Source organism: Anopheles ziemanni (assembly GCF_943734765.1).
Source record: "Anopheles ziemanni chromosome X unlocalized genomic scaffold, idAnoZiCoDA_A2_x.2 X_unloc_4, whole genome shotgun sequence".
Classification (NCBI taxonomy): domain Eukaryota; kingdom Metazoa; phylum Arthropoda; class Insecta; order Diptera; family Culicidae; genus Anopheles; species Anopheles ziemanni.
The window spans coordinates 659,254-680,000 of record NW_026689807.1 but is presented as its reverse complement, the minus strand read 5'-3'; the positions used below and the strand labels follow the sequence as shown (position 1 = coordinate 680,000).

Here is a 20,747-nt window from a genome sequence, read left to right as displayed (position 1 = left end):
ACCCTAGTTAACATCATGGTGCACGTCTCGTGACGGGTGTCACGGCGTAGTTAAATGTATGCGATACATTTCTCAAATATAAGCGCTCAGTCATCTGTACATCATGGTAGGTTCCCACGACGTGCAATATGCGTTCAACTTATCAATGTTCATGTGTCCTGCAGTTCACATTATGACGCGCAGTTAGCTGCGGTCTTCATCGATCCATGAGCCGAGTGATCCACTGCCGAGGGTGACTAACTTGCGTAAGCCGCCGCTGTGCGCGTATACCCGTTCCCCGTAGGGAGGAGCAAGCCGCCGCTTAGAGACGAAGCATAAAGTGTCCTCATTCCACATAGGGCAAGCTGGATGAATCCATTTTACCCAGGACGGCCGAAGCGGCGTGGACCAGGGGAGAACTGAACCTTATACTTCACACCACAGTAAGTCTACGTGTCCTCTTCCACATAGGGCAAGCTAGAACTAACTATCTTACCCAGGACTGCCGAAGCAGCGTGGACCAGGGGAGGAACACACTTTTCATGGAAACGTAAGGCATCCATGACTGCCATAACGTAAGCCGCCGCTGTGCGCGTATACCCGTTCCCCGTAGGGAGGAGCAAGCCGCCGCTTAGAGACGAAGCATAAAGTGTCCTCATTCCACATAGGGCAAGCTGGATGAATCCATTTTACCCAGGACGGCCGAAGCGGCGTGGACCAGGGGAGAACTGAACTTTATACTTCACACCACAGTAAGTCTACGTGTCCTCTTCCACATAGGGCAAGCTAGAACTAACTATCTTACCCAGGACTGCCGAAGCAGCGTGGACCAGGGGAGGAACACACTTTTCATAGAAACGTAAGGCATCCATGACTGCCATAGTGCGTAAGCCGCCGCTGTGCGCGTAAACCCGTTCCCCGTAGGGAGGAGTCAAGCCGCCGCTTAGAGACGAAGTATGAAGTGTCCTCTTCCACATAGGGCAAGCTAGAATGAACTATCTTACCCAGGACCGCCGAAGCAGCGTGGACCAGGGGAGAACTGAACTTTATACTTCACACCACAGTATTGAGTAATGTGCCCTCTTCCACATAGGGCAAGCTGGAATGTTCCATTTTACCCAGGACGGCCGAAGCGGCGTGGACCAGTGGAGGACTACACAATCATGAGGTTTGATATCGACTTGTGTGTTTCAATAGGATACCGATGGTATGGTTTGAACCGATTTGATTTAGCCATTCTGAAGTCATCACTTGGTTGAAGCGCTGAACTAGGGAGGCATCGTTTACATATATATTGGTTTTCGCATGCTCTACTAGGTTAATGTCATGAGGTTGGCTATCGAGCATGCCCAAGTGATGACTTGATTGTGTGCTTGCTTGAATTCTTCACATTTCATACCATCGGTTAGTTGTCGAATCATTCCTCGATCATAACCTTCGTTCTTGGTTCATGTATGCTCTCTTCCACATAGGGCAAGCTAGAATTAACTATCTTACCCAGGACCGCCGAAGCAGCGTGGACCAGGGGAGAACTATACTTTGTCTTGTATGCCCTCTTCCACATAGGGCAAGCTAGAACTAACTATCTTACCCAGGACCGCCGAAGCAGCGTGGACCAGTGGAGGACTATACTTTGTTCATAACACCACAGTATTGAGTAATGTGCCCTCTTCCACATAGGGCAAGCTAGAATGAACTATCTTACCCAGGACCGCCGGAGCAGTGTGGACCAGTGGAGGACTACACAATCATGAGGTTTGATATCGACTTGTGTGTTTCAATAGGGTACCGATGGTATGTTTTGAACCGATTTGATTTAGCCATTCTGAAGTCATCACTTGGTTGAAGCGCTGAACTAGGGAGGGGCATCGTTTACATATATATTGGTTTTCGCATGCTCTACTAGGTTAATGTCATAGGGTTGGCTATCGAGCATGCCCAAGTGATGACTTGATTGTGTGCTTGCTTGAATTCTTCACATTTCATACCATCGGTTAGTTGTCGAATCATTCCTCGATCATAACCTTCGTTCTTGGTTCATGTATGCTCTCTTCCACATAGGGCAAGCTAGAATTAACTATCTTACCCAGGACCGCCGAAGCAGCGTGGACCAGGGGAGAACTATACTTTGTCTTGTATGCCCTCTTCCACATAGGGCAAGCTAGAACTAACTATCTTACCCAGGACCGCCGAAGCAGCGTGGACCAGTGGAGGACTATACTTTGTTCATTACACCACAGTATTAAGTATGGTGTCCTCTTCCACATAGGGCAAGCTAGAACTAACTATCTTACCCAGGACCGCCGAAGCAGTGTGGACCAGGGGAGGACTATACTTTATACTTCACACACTAGCCATACTGAAGTCATCACTTGGTTGAAGCGCTGAACTACGGCGGGGTAATCGTTTACAGGTTATAATCATATAGCTGCATGCTCATTAGTAGATAATGGAATATTGTATGGCAATATGAGCATGCCCAAGTGATGACTTTGTTTCAAGCTCAACAGGTAGGGTATTGAGTCCTCTTCCACATAGGGCAAGCTAGAATGAACTATCTTACCCAGGACCGCCGGAGCAGCGTGGACCAGTGGAGGACTATACCTTGTCCATTACACCACAGTATTAAGTATTGTGTCCTCTTCCACATAGGGCAAGCTAGAATTAACTATCTTACCCAGGACCGCCGAAGCAGCGTGGACCAGATGAGGACTATACTTTATACTTCACACCACAGTTTTGAGTACGCCTTGCATAAAGTATCTAGTTTGAACCACGAGGGCTCACAATGTAGAACCGCGAGGGCTCTAGTACCGATTCTCTCGGTACGGCTTGGTCCGTGTTCCTTTATGCTTGTACTCTAAGTATTAAGTATTGTGTCCTCTTCCACATAGGGCAAGCTAGAACTAACTATCTTACCCAGGACCGCCGAAGCAGTGTGGACCAGGGGAGGACTATACTTTATACTTCACACACTAGCCATACTGAAGTCATCACTTGGTGGGGGTGAACTACGGCGGTATCTATCGTTTTGGTTCGGTCTATATAGGGTCGCTTGCATGCTCATTCGAATATAATGTAATTGTGTATGGCAATATGAGCATGCCCAAGTGATGACTTTGTTTCAAGCTCAACAGGTAGGGTATTGAGTCCTCTTCCACATAGGGCAAGCTAGAATGAACTATCTTACCCAGGACCGCCGGAGCAGCGTGGACCAGTGGAGGACTCTATACTTTATACTTCACACCACAGTATTGAGTACTTCTTGCATAAAGCCCCTAATGAGAACCACGAGGGCTCTCTCAATGTAGAACCACAAGGGCTCTAGTACCGATTCTCTCGGTACGGCTTGGTCCGTGTTCCTTTATGCTTGTACTCTTAGAAAGTCTCAACCCGGAGGTCTTGACTTTGATTGTCATAGTTGGACTACGACGGGGTATCCGACTCATCGAATACCCCAGAAGCACACCATCTTTCGGGTAGGCGGTACGCGTACCTCCGGACGCGGAAGTCTCAACCCGGAGGTCTTGACTTTGTATTGTCATAGTTGGACTACGACGGGGTATCCGACTCATCGAATACCCCAGAAGCACACCATCTTTCGGGTAGGCGGTACGCGTACCTCCGGACGCGGAAGTCTCAACCCGGAGGTCTTGACTTTGTATTGTCATAGTTGGACTACGACGGGGTATCCGACTCATCGAATACCCCAGAAGCACACCATCTTTCGGGTAGGCGGTACGCGTACCTCCGGACGCGGAAGTCTCAACCCGGAGGTCTTGACTTTGATTGTCATAGTTGGACTACGACGGGGCATCCGACCATTGCTGATCGAACACCCCTGATTCACCATCTTTCGGGTAGGCGGTACGCGTACCTCCGGACGCGGAAGTCTCAACCCGGAGGTCTTGACTTGGATTGTCATAGTTGGACTACGACGGGGCATCCGACCATTGCTGATCGAACACCCCTGATTCACCATCTTTCGGATAGGAGGTGCGCCCACCTCCGACGCGGAAGTCTCAACCCGGAGGTTCGGGCTTAGAGTTTTTCCCATTCAAAAGTTTTTCTCTTAGCCATACTGAAGTCATCACTTGGTGAACGATTGAACTAGGGCGGGTTAATCGTTTATAGGTATCATGTGGTTTGCATGCTCTCTTAGGTTAAGGTCATGTGGTTGGCTATCGAGCATGCCCAAGTGATGACTTTGTTTCACGCTTGCTTGATTTCTTCATGATTCCCTGTTATATAGTGTAATCATTCGAGAACAGGGAATCTTTGGTTTTGCTCAACAGGTATTGGATGTCAACTTGGTATCTAGATCGCATTAAGTCTCAACCCTTAGGTTCGGACTTGTATAGTGACATCTTGTTACGGTCTTGAGTCTCAACCCGCAGGTTCGGACTACTTAGTGTTTGATCGAATATAATATGGCAACTTGTGCCTAAGTCTCAACCCGCAGGTTCGGACTTCTGTTTATTTGGCCAATGTATGTATAAGGCAACTTGTGCCTAAGTCTCAACCCGCAAGTTCGGACTTGTGTATTTGTTCGAAGTCATGTATAAGGCAACGTGTGCCTAAGTCTCAACTCGCAGGTTCGGACTTGTTAGTGTTTCGTCAACTTTCATATGGCAACTTGTGCCTAAGTCTCAACCCGCAGGTTCGGACTTGTGTATTTGTTCGAAGTCATGTATAAGGCAACTTGTGCCTAAGTCTCAACCCGCAGGTTCGGACTTGTGTATTTGTTCGAAGTCATGTATAAGGCAACGTGTGCCTAAGTCTCAACCCGCAGGTTCGGACTTGTTAGTGTTTCGTCAACTTTCATATGGCAACTTGTGCCTAAGTCTCAACCCGCAGGTTCGGACTTCTATAGTGTTTCGTCAATTATCATATGGCAACTTGTGCCGAAGTCTCAACCCGCAGGTTCGGACTTCTGGAAGGATCACTTGGCCACTAATGATCCTTCCGCAGGTTCACCTACGGAAACCTTGTTACGACTTTTACTTCCTCTAAATCATCAAGTTCGGTCAACTTCGATAAAGCAGACGCGGTTCACGAGGATCCAGCGAACGATCATCTCCAAAGACCTCACTAAATAATCCATCGGTAGTAGCGACGGGCGGTGTGTACAAAGGGCAGGGACGTATTCAACGCTGGCTGATGACCAGCACTTACTAGAAGTTCCGAGTTCATATGGACCATTGCAATCCATAATCCCTACTAAGTGAGTATTTGAGTGATTTCCCGTTCCTCTCGGAATAGGAGACACGCTGCTACCCACATTGTAGCACGCGTGTAGCCCAGAACATCTAAGGGCATCACGGACCTGTTATCGCTCGATCTCATTTTGCTAAACACAAATTGTCCTGCTAAGCAGCGTACCGTAAGTGCACTTGCGCACACGAACAGCGAAGGTGTCAGGTCATACTCCACCGAAAGGTCCTAACCCGTTCCAATCGGCATCGACGCATTAACGCTGACTGCGTTCTAGTTAGCATATGTGAGTCACGTTCGTTATCGGAATTAACCAGACAAATCAATCCACGAACTAAGAACGGCCATGCACCACTACCCTTAAATTTGAGAAAGAGCTATTAATCTGTCTCACCTCCATAAGTTCGGACCTGGTAAGTTTTCCCGTGTTGAGTCAAATTGAACCGCAAGCTCCATTTCATTGTGGTGCCCTTCCGTCAATTCCTTTAAGTTTCAACTTTGCAACCATACTTCCCCCGGAACCTGACTTTGGTTTCCCGGAAGCTACTGAGAGCACCTGGTTGTAGCGTCTCCCAATTGCTAGTTGGCATCGTTTACGGTTAGAACTAGGGCGGTATCTAATCGCCTTCGATCCTCTAACTTTCGTTCTTGATTAAAGAAAGCATCCTTGACAAATGCCTTCGCTTTAGTTAGTCTTACGACGGTCTACGAATTTCACCTCTCGCGCCGTAATACTAGTGTCCCCAACTACTTCTGTTAATCATTACCTCCGGTCTGAGTACAAACCAATGAAAGATTAGACCAAGGTCGTATTCCATTATTCCATGCAAGATTATTCTAGGGCGTTTGGGCACCCTGCTTTAAGCACTCTAATTTGTTCAAGGTAAACGTGAGCGGTCGAGCTCTATGTTACACTTGCACCCGTTGAAGGGCACACCATGACACAGACTTGGTGCCCTACCACACCATTGAGTCGCAACCAGATTCCGACTTGGCCCACCGACCACGGGTTGACCGGGTCGGCGGAGCCGGACTGTGTTGGACAAGTATCAACTTCGAACGTTTTAACCGCAACAATTTTAATATACGCTAGTGGAGCTGGAATTACCGCGGCTGCTGGCACCAGACTTGCCCTCCACTTGATCCTCGTAGAAGGATTTATGCTCTACTCATTCCAATTATGAAACATCATTAAAGAGTTTCATATTGTTATTTCTCGTCACTACCTCCCCGTCCCGGGATTGGGTAATTTACGCGCCTGCTGCCTTCCTTGGATGTGGTAGCCATTTCTCAGGCTCCCTCTCCGGAATCGAACCCTGATTCCCCGTTACCCGTTGCAACCATGGTAGTCCTCTATACTACCATCCATAGTTGATAGGGCAGATATTTGCGAGATCTGTCGTCGGTGCGAGACCATACGATCAGCATCATTATCCAGACTTCAACTCAATGACACGGAGAACCCGCGATTGGTTTGACTAATAAGTGCACCAGTTCCCGCGAGGGTCCTGGCATGTTGCATGTATTAGCTCTAGATTTTCCACAGTTATCCAAGTAACTAGGTTGATGATCTCGTAAATTATAGCTGTTATACTGAGCCTTATGCGGTTTCACATTAAATCTGTTTGTACTTAGACATGCATGGCTTAACCTTTGAGACGAGCGTATATTACTGGTAGGATCAACCAGAATTCCGACTTTGCGTTCGAATGTTCATTGTCCCATTGCACCCGGAGGAGCAAACACCACGTTCTATATGTTGTCAAGTCCGGTAGCACACGGGAGGCGAGCCCCCGTGCGAACCTCATTGCCCTCGTATCACACACACCCGATGCACCGGACAGGCACTTGAGCGGCATTCGACTCCGCTAAGCGCTCGTGCGCCCGATTGTGCATGCGCTGACGGGGCCTTCATACCCCTACCACAGCGACCTTATGCCAAACTTCCATGAATACTTAGGTGAGCTGACAAGGGCCTTCATTTCCCTACCATCAACTAAAGGACACGCTAGGCGCGTCCGATCATTGCAACTGCGGGGCTTTCATACCCCAATCACCACAGTACGCAATTCACCAGAGTTTAATCACAACCCCCCCGGACATGGCACACTATTAACTTGCAACAAAACTTAGTGTGTGCCGGGCACATCGGTTCCACAAAATCATTCCCGATGTACCCCAATTGGGGTTGTGAACGCATCCATGGTCCTCTGACACACCCAACCAAGCGTGGATACTACATACCTCAAACACCCAGTACACTAACAGACAAATCAATATATGGTTGCTTTCCCCCAGACATTTGCCAATCACTTGGCACCCGGACGGGAACTCGCTCCTGATTGCGCCATTGCCACCCATTTGCCAAGAGCGAGTTCTGTATGTAGATTTCATTTGGAAAGACAACCGTGTACTGGATATTCTATCCGACGATTACAGATGACGAGTACGAGACTCGACTACACTCACGGATAATACATTTTGGGTCGAGATTGCTTTCGGGGTTTTCGATTGGTCTTGCGCTTGTAAACGTATAACTTTGACTTGTGGTAACCTCGGTATGTTAGTCGATCACGTGGTTGTGAACTGGGTAAGGGTGGGCAATCTGTTCACTTGCACTCTGGGTAGGAATATGGTGAGCGCTATAGGTTAAAGATCATGGTATGGTTCCATCGTGATGACTTTCGCTAGATAGTAGTATGTTTGGATAGTTATAACGTTTTTAGCCATTTGTTCATAGTGTTCGGTCCATTGAGGAATTCGATTGGTCTTTGCTTCACACACGTGGTCGATCACTTGGATGTGAACTAGGGTGAGATTAAGGTGTTCACTAGTGCTCTTCGGTTTTGGATCAGTAATGAGCACTTGATTGGTTTCGCATAATATGTATCCATAGTGATGACTCTTTCCAGCTTAAGATTTCGTTACCAGTTTCGAATCCTCCCCACGTTCGCTTTTACTTGGTTAGGTTTTCGAGTGTAGATTTGAAAGCAATCTCATGTATGTATCCCATCTGATATAAGCCACTGACAGTTCATGTCACCTCGTTCAACTCTCGCTGGGTCACAGAAGTATGTTACTGCGCCCATTATCCCTACTCGGATAGGTTCGGTTCGTTCGTTTTATACTACGGTGAGTAAACTCAATTTGTGCATCGCATAGCCATGGAAAGCAAGCTTTCGCGGGCCTCTTCGACTGTTTTGATACGAGCTGTGCCCGTGATGCTTGTCATCCCAGGATACTAGACCCCTTTGGACGACCGCATGACCATCAGAAAGTAAATTCCACGTTCGGTTTATTTGCTACTTCCACCGTTCTAGTACTATGGGGTTGGAACCCCTAACATAAAGTATCTATGTAGAACCACGAGGGCTCTCAATGTAGAACCACAAGGGCTCTAGTACCGATTCTCTCGGTACGCTTGGTCCGTGTTCCTTTATGTTTGTACTCTTGTGTGTATAAAATTCATGTTCGATTTGGGATATTTGCTACTTTCACCTGTGCGCTGTGTATAACTACGGAGAAACTCAATTTGTGCATCGCATAGCCATGGAAAGCAAGCTTTCGCGGGCCTCTTCGACTGTTTTGATACGAGACTGTGCCCGTGATGCTTGTCATCCCAGGATACTAGACCCCTTTGGACGACCGCATGACCAACAGAATGTAAATTCCAGTTCGTTTTTGGATATTTGCTACTGTCACCGTTTGAGTACTATGGGGCTTGAACCCCTAACATAAAGTCTTTGTGTAGAACCACGAGGGCTCTATAGTACCGATTCTCTCGGCACGCTTGGTCCGTGTTCCTTTATGTTCGTACTCTTGTGTGTATAATATTCATGTTCGGTTTGGGATATTTGCTACTGTCACCGTTTGAGTACTATGGGGCTTGAACCCCTAACATAAAGTCTTTGTGTAGAACCACGAGGGCTCTATAGTACCGATTCTCTCGGCACGCTTGGTCCGTGTTCCTTTATGTTCGTACTCTTGTGTGTATAATATTCATGTTCGGTTTGGGATATTTGCTACTTTCACCTGGGTCCCGTTCTTCATACAAGTCTGCCTTGCTAATGTGGTAACTTTATAGTGTAGTTCTGACATCCCAATTTTGGGACTTAGCCGATTTTTCATGAATTTCCATATGACCCATAGGGTCCCTTTCTTCATACAAGCTTGCCTAGGGCGATCGGTCAAAACTTGTCTTACTATTCGATTGGTCTTCGCAGTTTCACCCTAGGCAATTCGCCTAGGTCTGTCTTCTTGAGGAGGCCAAAACCCGAAATAAGGAGGTCTGGCCGACCCTGAAACCTCCCCTGTCTTAACTACACAAACCCGATTTTTCAGGGTCCTCAGCGCCATACAACTTTGCCTAGGTCACTTATACTCTTGACTTAGGCCATCTGACTTGGTCCGTGTTTCTTCCTAGGGTTCACCTAGGTACTTTGCCTTGCTTGATGTGGTAACTTTTTAGTGTAGTTCTGACATCCCAATTTTGGGACTTAGCCGATTTTTCATGAATTTCCATATGACCCTAAGGGTCCCTTTCTTCATACAAGCTTGCCTAGGGCGATCGGTCAAAACTTGTCTTACTATTCGATTGGTCTTCGCAGTTTCACCCTAGGCAATTCGCCTAGGTCTGTCTTCTTGAGGAGGCCAAAACCCGAAATAAGGAGGTCCAGCCGACCCTGAAACCTCCCCTGTCTTAACTACACTAACCCGATTTTTCAGGGTCCTCAGCGCCATACAACTTTGCCTAGGTCACTTATACTCTTGACTTAGGCCATCTGACTTGGTCCGTGTTTCTTCCTAGGGTTCACCTAGGTACTTTGCCTTGCTTGATGTGGTAACTTTATAGTGTAGTTCTGACATCCCAATTTTGGGACTTAGCCGATTTTTCATGAATTTCCATATGACCCTAAGGGTCCCTTTCTTCATACAAGCTTGCCTAGGGCGATCGGTCAAAACTTGTCTTACTATTCGATTGGTCTTCGCACTTTCACCCTAGGCAGTTTGCCTAGGTGTAGCTTCTTGAGGAGGTCAAAACCCAAAATAAGGAGGTTCAGCCGACCCAAAAACCTCCCCTGTCTGAACTACACTAACCCGATTTTTCAGGGTCCTCAGCGCCATACAACTTTGCCTAGGTCACATGTACTCTTGACTTAGGCCATCTGACTTGGTCCGTGTTTCTTCTTAGGGTTCACCTAGGTACTTTGCCTTGCTTGATGTGGTAACTTTTTAGTGTAGTTCAGACATCCCAATTTTGGGACTTAGCCGATTTTTCATGGATTTTCCATATGACCCATAGGGTCCCTTTCTTCATACAAGCTTGCCTAGGGCGATCGGTCAAAACTTGTCTTACTATTCGATTGGTCTTCGCACTTTCACCCTAGGCAGTTTGCCTAGGTGTAGCTTCTTGAGGAGGTCAAAACCCAAAATAAGGAGGTTCAGCCGACCCAAAAACCTCCCCTGTCTGAACTACACTAACCCGATTTTTCAGGGTCCTCAGCGCCATACAACTTTGCCTAGGTCACTTGTACTCTTGACTTAGGCCATCTGACTTGGTCCGTGTTTCTTCTTAGGGTTCACCTAGGTACTTTGCCTTGCTTGATGTGGTAACTTTTTAGTGTAGTTCAGACATCCCAATTTTGGGACTTAGCCGATTTTTCATGTATTTCCATATGACCCATAGGGTCCCTTTCTTCATACAAGCTTGCCTAGGGCGATCGGTCAAAACTTGTCTTACTATTCGATTGGTCTTCGCACTTTCACCCTAGGCAGTTTGCCTAGGTGTAGCTTCTTGAGGAGGTCAAAACCCAAAATAAGGAGGTTCAGCCGACCCAAAAACCTCCCCTGTCTGAACTACACTAACCCGATTTTTCAGGGTCCTCAGCGCCATACAACTTTGCCTAGGTCACTTGTACTCTTGACTTAGGCCATCTGACTTGGTCCGTGTTTCTTCTTAGGGTTCACCTAGGTACTTTGCCTTGCTTGATGTGGTAACTTTTTAGTGTAGTTCAGACATCCCAATTTTGGGACTTAGCCGATTTTTCATGTATTTCCATATGACCCATAGGGTCCCTTTCTTCATACAAGCTTGCCTAGGGCGATCGGTCAAAACTTGTCTTACTATTCGATTGGTCTTCGCACTTTCACCCTAGGCAGTTTGCCTAGGTGTAGCTTCTTGAGGAGGTCAAAACCCAAAATAAGGAGGTTCAGCCGACCCAAAAACCTCCCCTGTCTAAACTACACTAACCCGATTTTTCAGGGTCCTCACCGTCATACAACTTTGCCTAGGTCACTTGCACTCTTGACTTAGGCCATCTGACTTGGTCCGTGTTTCTTCCTAGGGTTCACCTAGGTACTTTGCCTTGCTTGATGTGGTAACTTTATAGTGTAGTTCTGACATCCCAATTTTGGGACTTAGCCGATTTTTCATGAATTTCCATATGACCCTATGGGTCCCTTTCTTCATACAAGCTTGCCTAGGGCGATCGGTCAAAACTTGTCTTACTATTCGATTGGTCTTCGCACTTTCACCCTAGGCACTTTGCCTAGGTCTGTCTTCTTGAGGAGGCCAAAACCCGAAATAAGGAGGTTCAGCCGACCCAGAAACCTCCCCTGTCTGAACTACACTAACCCGATTTTTCAGGGTCCTCAGCGCCATACAACTTTGCCTAGGTCACTTGTACTCTTGACTTAGGCCATCTGACTTGGTCCGTGTTTCTTCCTAGGGTTCACCTAGGTACTTTGCCTTGCTTGATGTGGTAACTTTTTAGTGTAGTTCAGACATCCCAATTTTGGGACTTAGCCGATTTTTCATGTATTTCCATATGACCCATAGGGTCCCTTTCTTCATACAAGCTTGCCTAGGGCGATCGGTCAAAACTTGTCTTACTATTCGATTGGTCTTCGCACTTTCACCCTAGGCAGTTTGCCTAGGTCTGTCTTCTTGAGGAGGCCAAAACCCGAAATAAGGAGGTTCAGCCGACCCAGAAACCTCCCCTGTCTGAACTACACTAACCCGATTTTTCAGGGTCCTCAGCGCCATACAACTTTGCCTAGGTCACTTGTACTCTTGACTTAGGCCATCTGACTTGGTCCGTGTTTCTTCCTAGGGTTCACCTAGGTACTTTGCCTTGCTTGCTGTGGTAACTTTTTAGTGTAGTTCAGACATCCCAATTTTGGGACTTAGCCGATTTTTCATGTATTTCCATATGACCCATAGGGTCCCTTTCTTCATACAAGCTTGCCTAGGGCGATCGGTCAAAACTTGTCTTACTATTCGATTGGTCTTCGCACTTTCACCCTAGGCAGTTTGCCTAGGTGTAGCTTCTTGAGGAGGTCAAAACCCAAAATAAGGAGGTTCAGCCGACCCAAAAACCTCCCCTGTCTAAACTACACTAACCCGATTTTTCAGGGTCCTCAGCGCCATACAACTTTGCCTAGGTCACTTGTTCTATTGACTTAGGCCATCTGACTTGGTCCGTGTTTCTTCCTAGGGTTCACCTAGGTACTTTGCCTTGCTTGGTGTGGTAACTTTTTAGTGTAGTTCTGACATCCTCATTTTGGGACTTAGCCGATTTTTCGTAAAATACCATCTATTTTTAATTAATCGGTACTTTTTACGGTATCGCTCATAGCTCCGGCTGTATGCAAGCAAATGACAATCTAAGACATGATTTGGAAAGGTATTGAGTAGTACTAACTTACGTTAGAACACAGCGAAGCGCTATCGGTTCATGGCAAGGCCGATATAAACAGTCAAAGATGAAAAATGTTGATAAAATGAACAAAAATTACCTTGGTACGCGAATAGCGGCCAGGGATGAAGAGGTACGAAGTTGGTGTAGAACAATTATAATTAGAGCTTGGTACGCTCTAAAAGTTTGCCGAAGACCGCAAAGCGCTCAGACCCATAGAAAGTGGCCATTTGGGCCGAACAGTGCATGCAAAGAGGTGAAAATGCAAAAATTGCACTTTGGGGGGCGATTTGCGGGGGGAAGGAGGGGTCGGAGGGCAAAATGTCCCTTGACCAAAAAGTCTTATCTCGTCGAGATCTACAACATTGCCGAAGACCGCAAAGCGCTAGCTCGCAATCGAAAAATCGAGAATTTGAAAATTTTCTAAGTCTTGGGCTCCCTAAGGAAAAGTTTCAAAAATCACGTTTGTCCCCAATTTTGAAGGGGAAGGAGTCGGTTCCGGGGCATGGTGTCTTCGGCAAAAAGTCTTATCTTTTTGCGTACTTTCGACTAGTTCAATAAAAATTTTTGACCCAAAATTTGTTCGGCGGACCCCTAGGTCGAAAAACCCGAAAAAAGTCGAAAAAAGTCGAAAATGTCGAAAAATGAGAAAACCTCATATTCGGACTCTACACGAGCCCCAGATATTGAAAAGTGAAATCCGCGGTCGATTTGGAACAAAAAATTTACCTAGGCAAAGTTGTATGGAGGTAGGGACCCCTGAGAAAAAAGTTTGGTCCCGAGGCTCCTTGGACCACCAAGTCCCTAGGTCGGACCAAAATCGGAAAAAATCCGACCAAAGTCGAAAGTGTCGAAAATTTTAAAAAACCCCTTTTGGGGCCCTATGGCCTCCCTAGATAATGAAAAGTGAGGTCCGCGGCCGATCCGGAAGAAAAACTTGACCTAGGGAAACTTGTATGACGGTGGGGACCCAAAAAAATTTCGATGAGTGTAGTTTAGACAGGCCGGAAAATGTATCGGTGGTCCGTATCAAGGGACGTCTTTTAGTTCCATGGGGTGGTGGTCGTCGAACAAAGTCGCCTAGGTCGACCACCAGAAAGACCAGTCGTGTTGTAATGGATGTTTTGACCACTTTACTAGGGAAACCTAGTAGGTCGAAGCAAATTTGGGGTTCGAGATGAGTTGGTGAAAGTTGGTCCAACCTAGGTGTGCTTGGTGGAGGTTGACCATGAAAGTAGAGCATGATGGGAATGACCATAACTTTGGTTCTAGATGTCGGATCGGTACACTTTCGGCAGTTTTGGAAAGGTGAAGGCCTGCTCTAGCTATGTTTCCTACCAAGCTGAGCGCCTACTAGTGACCCGGAGGAGGTATTAAGGGTCAAAGGCAAAAAGGGGTACCCTAAAGTGCGTGTGACCAAGAAAATGGGAAAAACGGTATCGCCTATAGCTCAGGCTGTATGGCTCGGATCGGAAAGCTTGGATATGCGTTGGAAAGGTCTTGACGAGCGCTAGCTATGTGTCCTACCAAGCGAAGCGCTAGGTGTTGAGCAAGTCGGTCATATTAGAGGGCAAAGGTGAAAAATGGTGGTTTAGAGGCGAAAATTCACCTTATGATCGAAAATAGCGGGCGAACGATAAGAGCTACGAACACGGCGTAGAACAATCATAAGTACGTTACCACAAGACCTAACTTTGGCCAATATAGAGCGAGAAGATCGGAGGTACCCATCAGGGTGATATGGCTGGTTCAAAGTTGGACCAAAACGAGACTTGAGAAATGGATTGAAACACGGTATCGCGAATAACTCAGGCTGTATGGAACGGATCGACAAGCTTAGATCAGTGTTGGAAAGGTCGAACCGAGCGCTAACTATAATCCCAAACAACCGAAGCGCTAAGTGTTGAGCAAAACTGAGTTATTAAGCGACAAAGTGGAAAAATAATACCAAAATGGCCAAAAATCACACAAGACCAAGAATACCGAGCAAGCGGTAAGAGATAGCGGGTTGACGTAGAATACTTATAAGTTTGCCTCTACGAGACCTAAAAGTCGTCCATAGAAAGCGAGAAGATCTTCTTCATCTCCCTCCTCAATACAGCATCCCTACTTAAAGGCATCTCGGACTTAGTCGATTTTTCATAAATTCTAAGAAAAACATATGTTAGGATGCTGCGAGATGAATGGGATGCTGCATGGAGATGAATCTTGATCTTCTTCATCTCCCTCCTCAATACAGCATCCCTACTTAAAGGCATCTCGGACTTACTCGATTTTTCATAAATTCATAGAAATTCATATGCTAGGATGCTGCGAGATGAATGGGATGCTGCACGGAGATGAATCTTGATCTTCTTCATCTCCGGTCTTAACACAGCATCCCTACTTAAAGGCATCTCGGACTTAGTCAATTTTTCATAAATTCTAAGAAAAACATATGTTAGGATGCTGGGAGATGGATGGGATGCTGCATGGAGATGAATCTTGATCTTCTACATCTCCCATCTCAATACAGCATCCCTACTTAAAGGCATCTCGGACTTAGTAGATTTTTTATAAAATCTAAGAAAAACATATGTTAGGATGCTGCGAGGTGAATGGGATGCTGCATGGAGATGAATCTTGATCTTCTTCATCTCCCTCCTCAATACAGCATCCCTACTTAAAGGCATCTCGGACTTAGTCGATTTTTCATAAATTCTAAGAAAAACATATGTTAGGATGCTGCGAGATGAATGGGATGCTGCATGGAGATGAATCTTGATCTTCTTCATCTCCGGTCTTAACACAGCATCCCTACTTAAAGGCATCTCGGACTTAGTCAATTTTTCATAAATTCTAAGAAAAACATATGTTAGGATGCTGGGAGATGGATGGGATGCTGCATGGAGATGAATCTTGATCTTCTACATCTCCCATCTCAATACAGCATCCCTACTTAAAGGCATCTCGGACTTAGTCGATTTTTAATCAATTCTAAGATTAGTCGATTTTTCGTAAATTCTAAGAAAAATATATGTTAGGATGCTGCGAGATGAATGGGATGCTGCATGGAGATGAATCTTGATCTTCTTCATCTCTCATCTTAATACAGCATCCCTACTTAAAGGCATCTCGGACTTAGTCGATTTTTCATAAGATCTTAGAAAAACATATGTTAGGATGCTGCGAGATGAATGGGATGCTGCATGGAGATGAATCTTGATCTTCTTCATCTCCCATCTCAATCCAGCATCCCTGCTTAAAGGCATCTCGGACTTAGTCGATTTTTCATAAATTCTGAAAAAACATATGTTTGGATGCTGCGAGATGAATGGGATGCTGCATGGAGATGAATCTTGATCTTCTTCATCTCCCATCTTAACACAGCATCCCTACTTAAAGGCATCTCGGACTTAGTCGATTTTTCATAAATTCTAAGAAATTCATATGTTAGGATGCTGGGAGATGAATGGGATGCTGCATGGAGATGAATCTTGATCTTTTTCATCTCCCATCCTAATACAGCATCCCTACTTAAAGGCATTTTGGACTTAGTCGATTTTTCATAAATTCTAAGAAAAACATATGTAAGGTTGCTGCGAGATGAATGGGATGCTGCATGGAGATGAATCTTGATCTTTTTCATCTCCCATCTTAATACAGCATCCCTACTTAAAGGCATCTCGGACTTAGTCGATTTTTCATAAATTCTAAGAAAAACATATGTTAGGATGCTGGGAGACGAATGGGATGCTGCATGGAGATGAATCTTGATCTTCACCATCTCCCATCTTAATACAGCATCCCTACTTAAAGGCATATCGGACTTAGTCGATTTTTCATAAATTCTAAGAAAAACATATGTTAGGATGCTGGGAGATGAATGGGATGCTGCATGGAGATGAATCTTGATCTTCTTCATCTCCCATCTTATTACAGCATCCCTACTTAAAGGCATCTCGGACTTAGTCGATTTTTCATAAATTCTAAGAAATTTATATGTTAGGATGCTAGGAGATGAATGGGATGCTGCATGGAGATGAATCTTGATCTTCTTCATCTCCCATCTTAATACAGCATCCCTACTTAAAGGCATCTCGGACTTAGTCGATTTTCCATAAATTCTAAGAAATTTATATGTTGGGATGCTGCGAGATAAATGGGATGCTGCCTGGAGATGAATCTTGATCTTCTTCATCTCCCATCTCAATACAGCATCCCTACTTAAAGGCATCTCGGACTTAGTCGATTTTTCATAAATTCTAAGAAAAACATATGTTAGGATGCTGCGAGATGAATGGGATGTTGCATGGAGATGAATCTTGATCTTCTTCATCTCCCATCTCAATACAGCATCCCTACTTAAAGGCATCTCGGACTTAGTCGATTTTTCATAAATTCTAAGAAAAACATATGTTAGGATGCTGCGAGATAAATGGGATGCTGCATGGAGATGAATCTTGATCTTCTTCATCTCCCATCTCAATACAGCATCCCTACTTAAAGGCATCTCGGACTTAGTCGATTTTTCATAAATTCTAAGAAAAACATATGTTAGGATGCTGCGAGATGAATGGGATGCTGCATGGAGATGAATCTTGATCTTCACCATCTCCCATCTTAATACAGCATCCCTACTTAAAGGCATATCGGACTTAGTCGATTTTTAATATATTCTAAGAAAATCATATGTTTGGATGCTGCGAGATGAATGAGATGCTGCATGGAGATGAATCTTGATCTCCTACATCTCCCATCTCAAAACAGCATCCCTACTTAAAGGCATCTCGGACTTAGTCGATTTTTCATAAATTCTAGGAAAAACATATGTTAGGATGCTGCGAGATGAATGGGATGCTGCCTGGAGATGAATCTTGATCTTCTTCATCTCCCTCCTCAATACAGCATCCCTACTTAAAGGCATCTCGGACTTAGTCGATTTTTCATAAATTCATAGAAATTCATATGTTAGGATGCTGGGAGATGAATGGGATGCTGCATGGAGATGAATCTTGATCTTCTTCATCTCCCATCTTAATACAGCATCCCTACTTAAAGGCATCTCGGACTTAGTCGATTTTTCATAAATTCTAAGAAATTCATATGTTAGGATGCTGGGAGATGAATGGCATGCTGCATGGAGATGAATCTGGATCTCCTACATCTCCCATCTCAATACAGCATCCCTACTTAAAGGCATCTCGGACTTAGTCGATTTTTCATAAATTCATAGAAATTCATATGTTAGGATGCTGCGAGATGAATGGGATGCTGCATGGAGATGAATACTGATCTTCTCCATCTCCCATCTTAATACAGCATCCCTACTTAAAGGCATCTCGGACTTAGTCGATTTTTCATAAATTCTAAGAAATTCATATGTTAGGATGCTGGGAGATAAATGGGATGCTGCATGGAGATGAATCTTGATCTCCTACATCTCCCATCTCAATACAGCATCCCTACTTAAAGGCATCTCGGACTTAGTCGATTTTTCATAAATTCATAGAAATTCATATGTTAGGATGCTGCGAGATGAATGGGATGCTGCATGGAGATGAATCTTGATCTCCTACATCTCCCATCTTAATACAGCATCCCTACTTAAAGCCATCTCGGACTTAGTCGATTTTTCATAAATTCTAAGAAATTCATATGTTAGGATGCTGGGAGATGAATGGGATGCTGCATGGAGATGAATCTTGATCTCCTACATCTCCCATCTCAATACAGCATCCCTACTTAAAGGCATCTCGGACTTAGTCGATTTTTCATAAATTCATAGAAATTCATATGTTAGGATGCTGCGAGATGAATGGGATGCTGCATGGAGATGAATCTTGATCTCCTACATCTCTCATCTCAATACAGCATCCCTACTTAAAGCCATCTCGGACTTAGTCGATTTTTCATAAATTCTAAGAAAAACATATGTTAGGATGCTGCGAGATGAATGGGATGCTGCATGGAGATGAATCTTGATCTTCTTCATCTCCCATCTTAATACAGCATCCCTACTTAAATGCATCTCGGACTTAGTCGATTTTTCATAAATTCTAAGAAAAACATATGTTAGGATGCTGCGAGATGAATGGGATGCTGCATGGAGATGAATCTTGATCTTCTTCATCTCCCATCTTAATACAGCATCCCTACTTAAATGCATCTCGGACTTAGTCGATTTTTCATAAATTCTAAGAAAAACATATGTTAGGATGCTGCGAGATGAATGGGATGCTGCATGGAGATGAATCTTGATCTCCTACATCTCCCATCTCAATACAGCATCCCTACTTAAAGGCATCTCGGACTTAGTCGATTTTTCATAAATTCTTAGAAATTCATATGTTAGGATGCTGGGAGGTGAATGAGATGCTGCATGGAGATGAATCTTGATCTCCTACATCTCCCATCTCAATACAGCATCCCTACTTAAAGGCATCTCGGACTTAGTCGATTTTTCATGAATTCATAGAAATTCATATGTAAGGATGCTGCGAGATGAATGAGATGCTGCATGGAGATGAATCTTGATCTCCTACATCTCCCATCTCAACACAGCATCCCTACTTAAAGGCATCTCGGACTTAGTCGATTTTTCATGAATTCATAGAAATTCATATGTTAGGATGCTGCGAGATGAATGGGATGCTGCGTGGAGATGAATCTTGATCTTCTTCATCTCTCATCTCCATGCAGCATCCCTACTGAAAGGCATCTCGGACTTAGTCGATTTTTCATAAATTCTAAGAAATTCATATGTTAGGATGCTGCGAGATGAATGGGATGCTGCATGGAGATGAATCTTGATCTCCTACATCTCCCATCTCAATACAGCATCCCTACTTAAAGGCATCTCGGACTTAGTCGATTTTTCATAAATTCTAAGAAATTCATATGTTAGGATGCTGCGAGATGAATGGGATGCTGCATGGAGATGAATCTTGATCTCCTACATCTCCCATCTCAATACAGCATCCCTACTTAAAGGCATCTCGGACTTAGTCGATTTTTCATAAATTCATAGAAATTCATATGTTAGGATGCTGGGAGATGAATGGGATGCTGCATGGAGATGAATCTTGATCTTCTCCATCTCCCATCTTAATACAGCATCCCTACTTAAAGGCATCTCGGACTTAGTCGATTTTTCAAAAATTCTAAGAAAGTCATATGTTAGGATGCTGGGAGATGAATGGGATGCTGCATGGAGATTAATCTTGATCTCCTACATCTCCCATCTCAATACAGCATCCCTACTTAAAGGCATCTCGGACTTAGTCGATTTTTCATAAATTCATAGAAATTCATATGTTAGGATGCTGCGAGATGAATGGGATGCTGCATGGAGATGAATCTTGATCTCCTACATCTCTCATCTCAATACAGCATCCCTACTTAAAGCCATCTCGGACTTAGTCGATTTTTCATAAATTCTCAGAAATTCATATGTTAGGATGCTGGGAGATGAAAATGATGCTGCATGGAGATGAAACTTGATCTCCTACATCTCCCATCTCAATACAGCATCCCTACTTAAAGGCATCTCGGACTCAGTCGATTTTTCATAAATTCTAAGAAATTTATATGTTAGGATGCTGCGAGATTAATGGGATGCTGCATGGAGATGAATCTTGATCTTCTTCATCTCCCATCTTAATACAGCATCCCTACTTAAAGGCATCTCGGACTTAGTCGATTTTTCATAAATTCATAGAAAAACATATGTTAGGATGCTGCGAGATGAATGAGATGCTGCATGGAGATGAATCTTGACCTTCTTCATCTCCCATCTTAATACAGCATCCCTACTTAAAGGCATCTCGGACTTAGTCGATTTTTCATAAATTCTAAGAAATTCATATGTTAGGATGC

The 20,747-nt window shown here is 44.7% G+C and overlaps 1 non-coding gene across 1 annotated transcript; it reads right to left on the bottom strand.

Annotated features, from left to right (window-relative positions):
- Positions 1-80: 80 nt before the first annotated feature.
- LOC131292206 (5.8S ribosomal RNA) lies at positions 81-235 on the bottom strand. The gene has a single exon (XR_009189894.1). It is a non-coding gene; the product is annotated as a 5.8S ribosomal RNA (ribosomal RNA).
- Between the last annotated feature and the right edge of the window lie 20,512 nt (positions 236-20,747).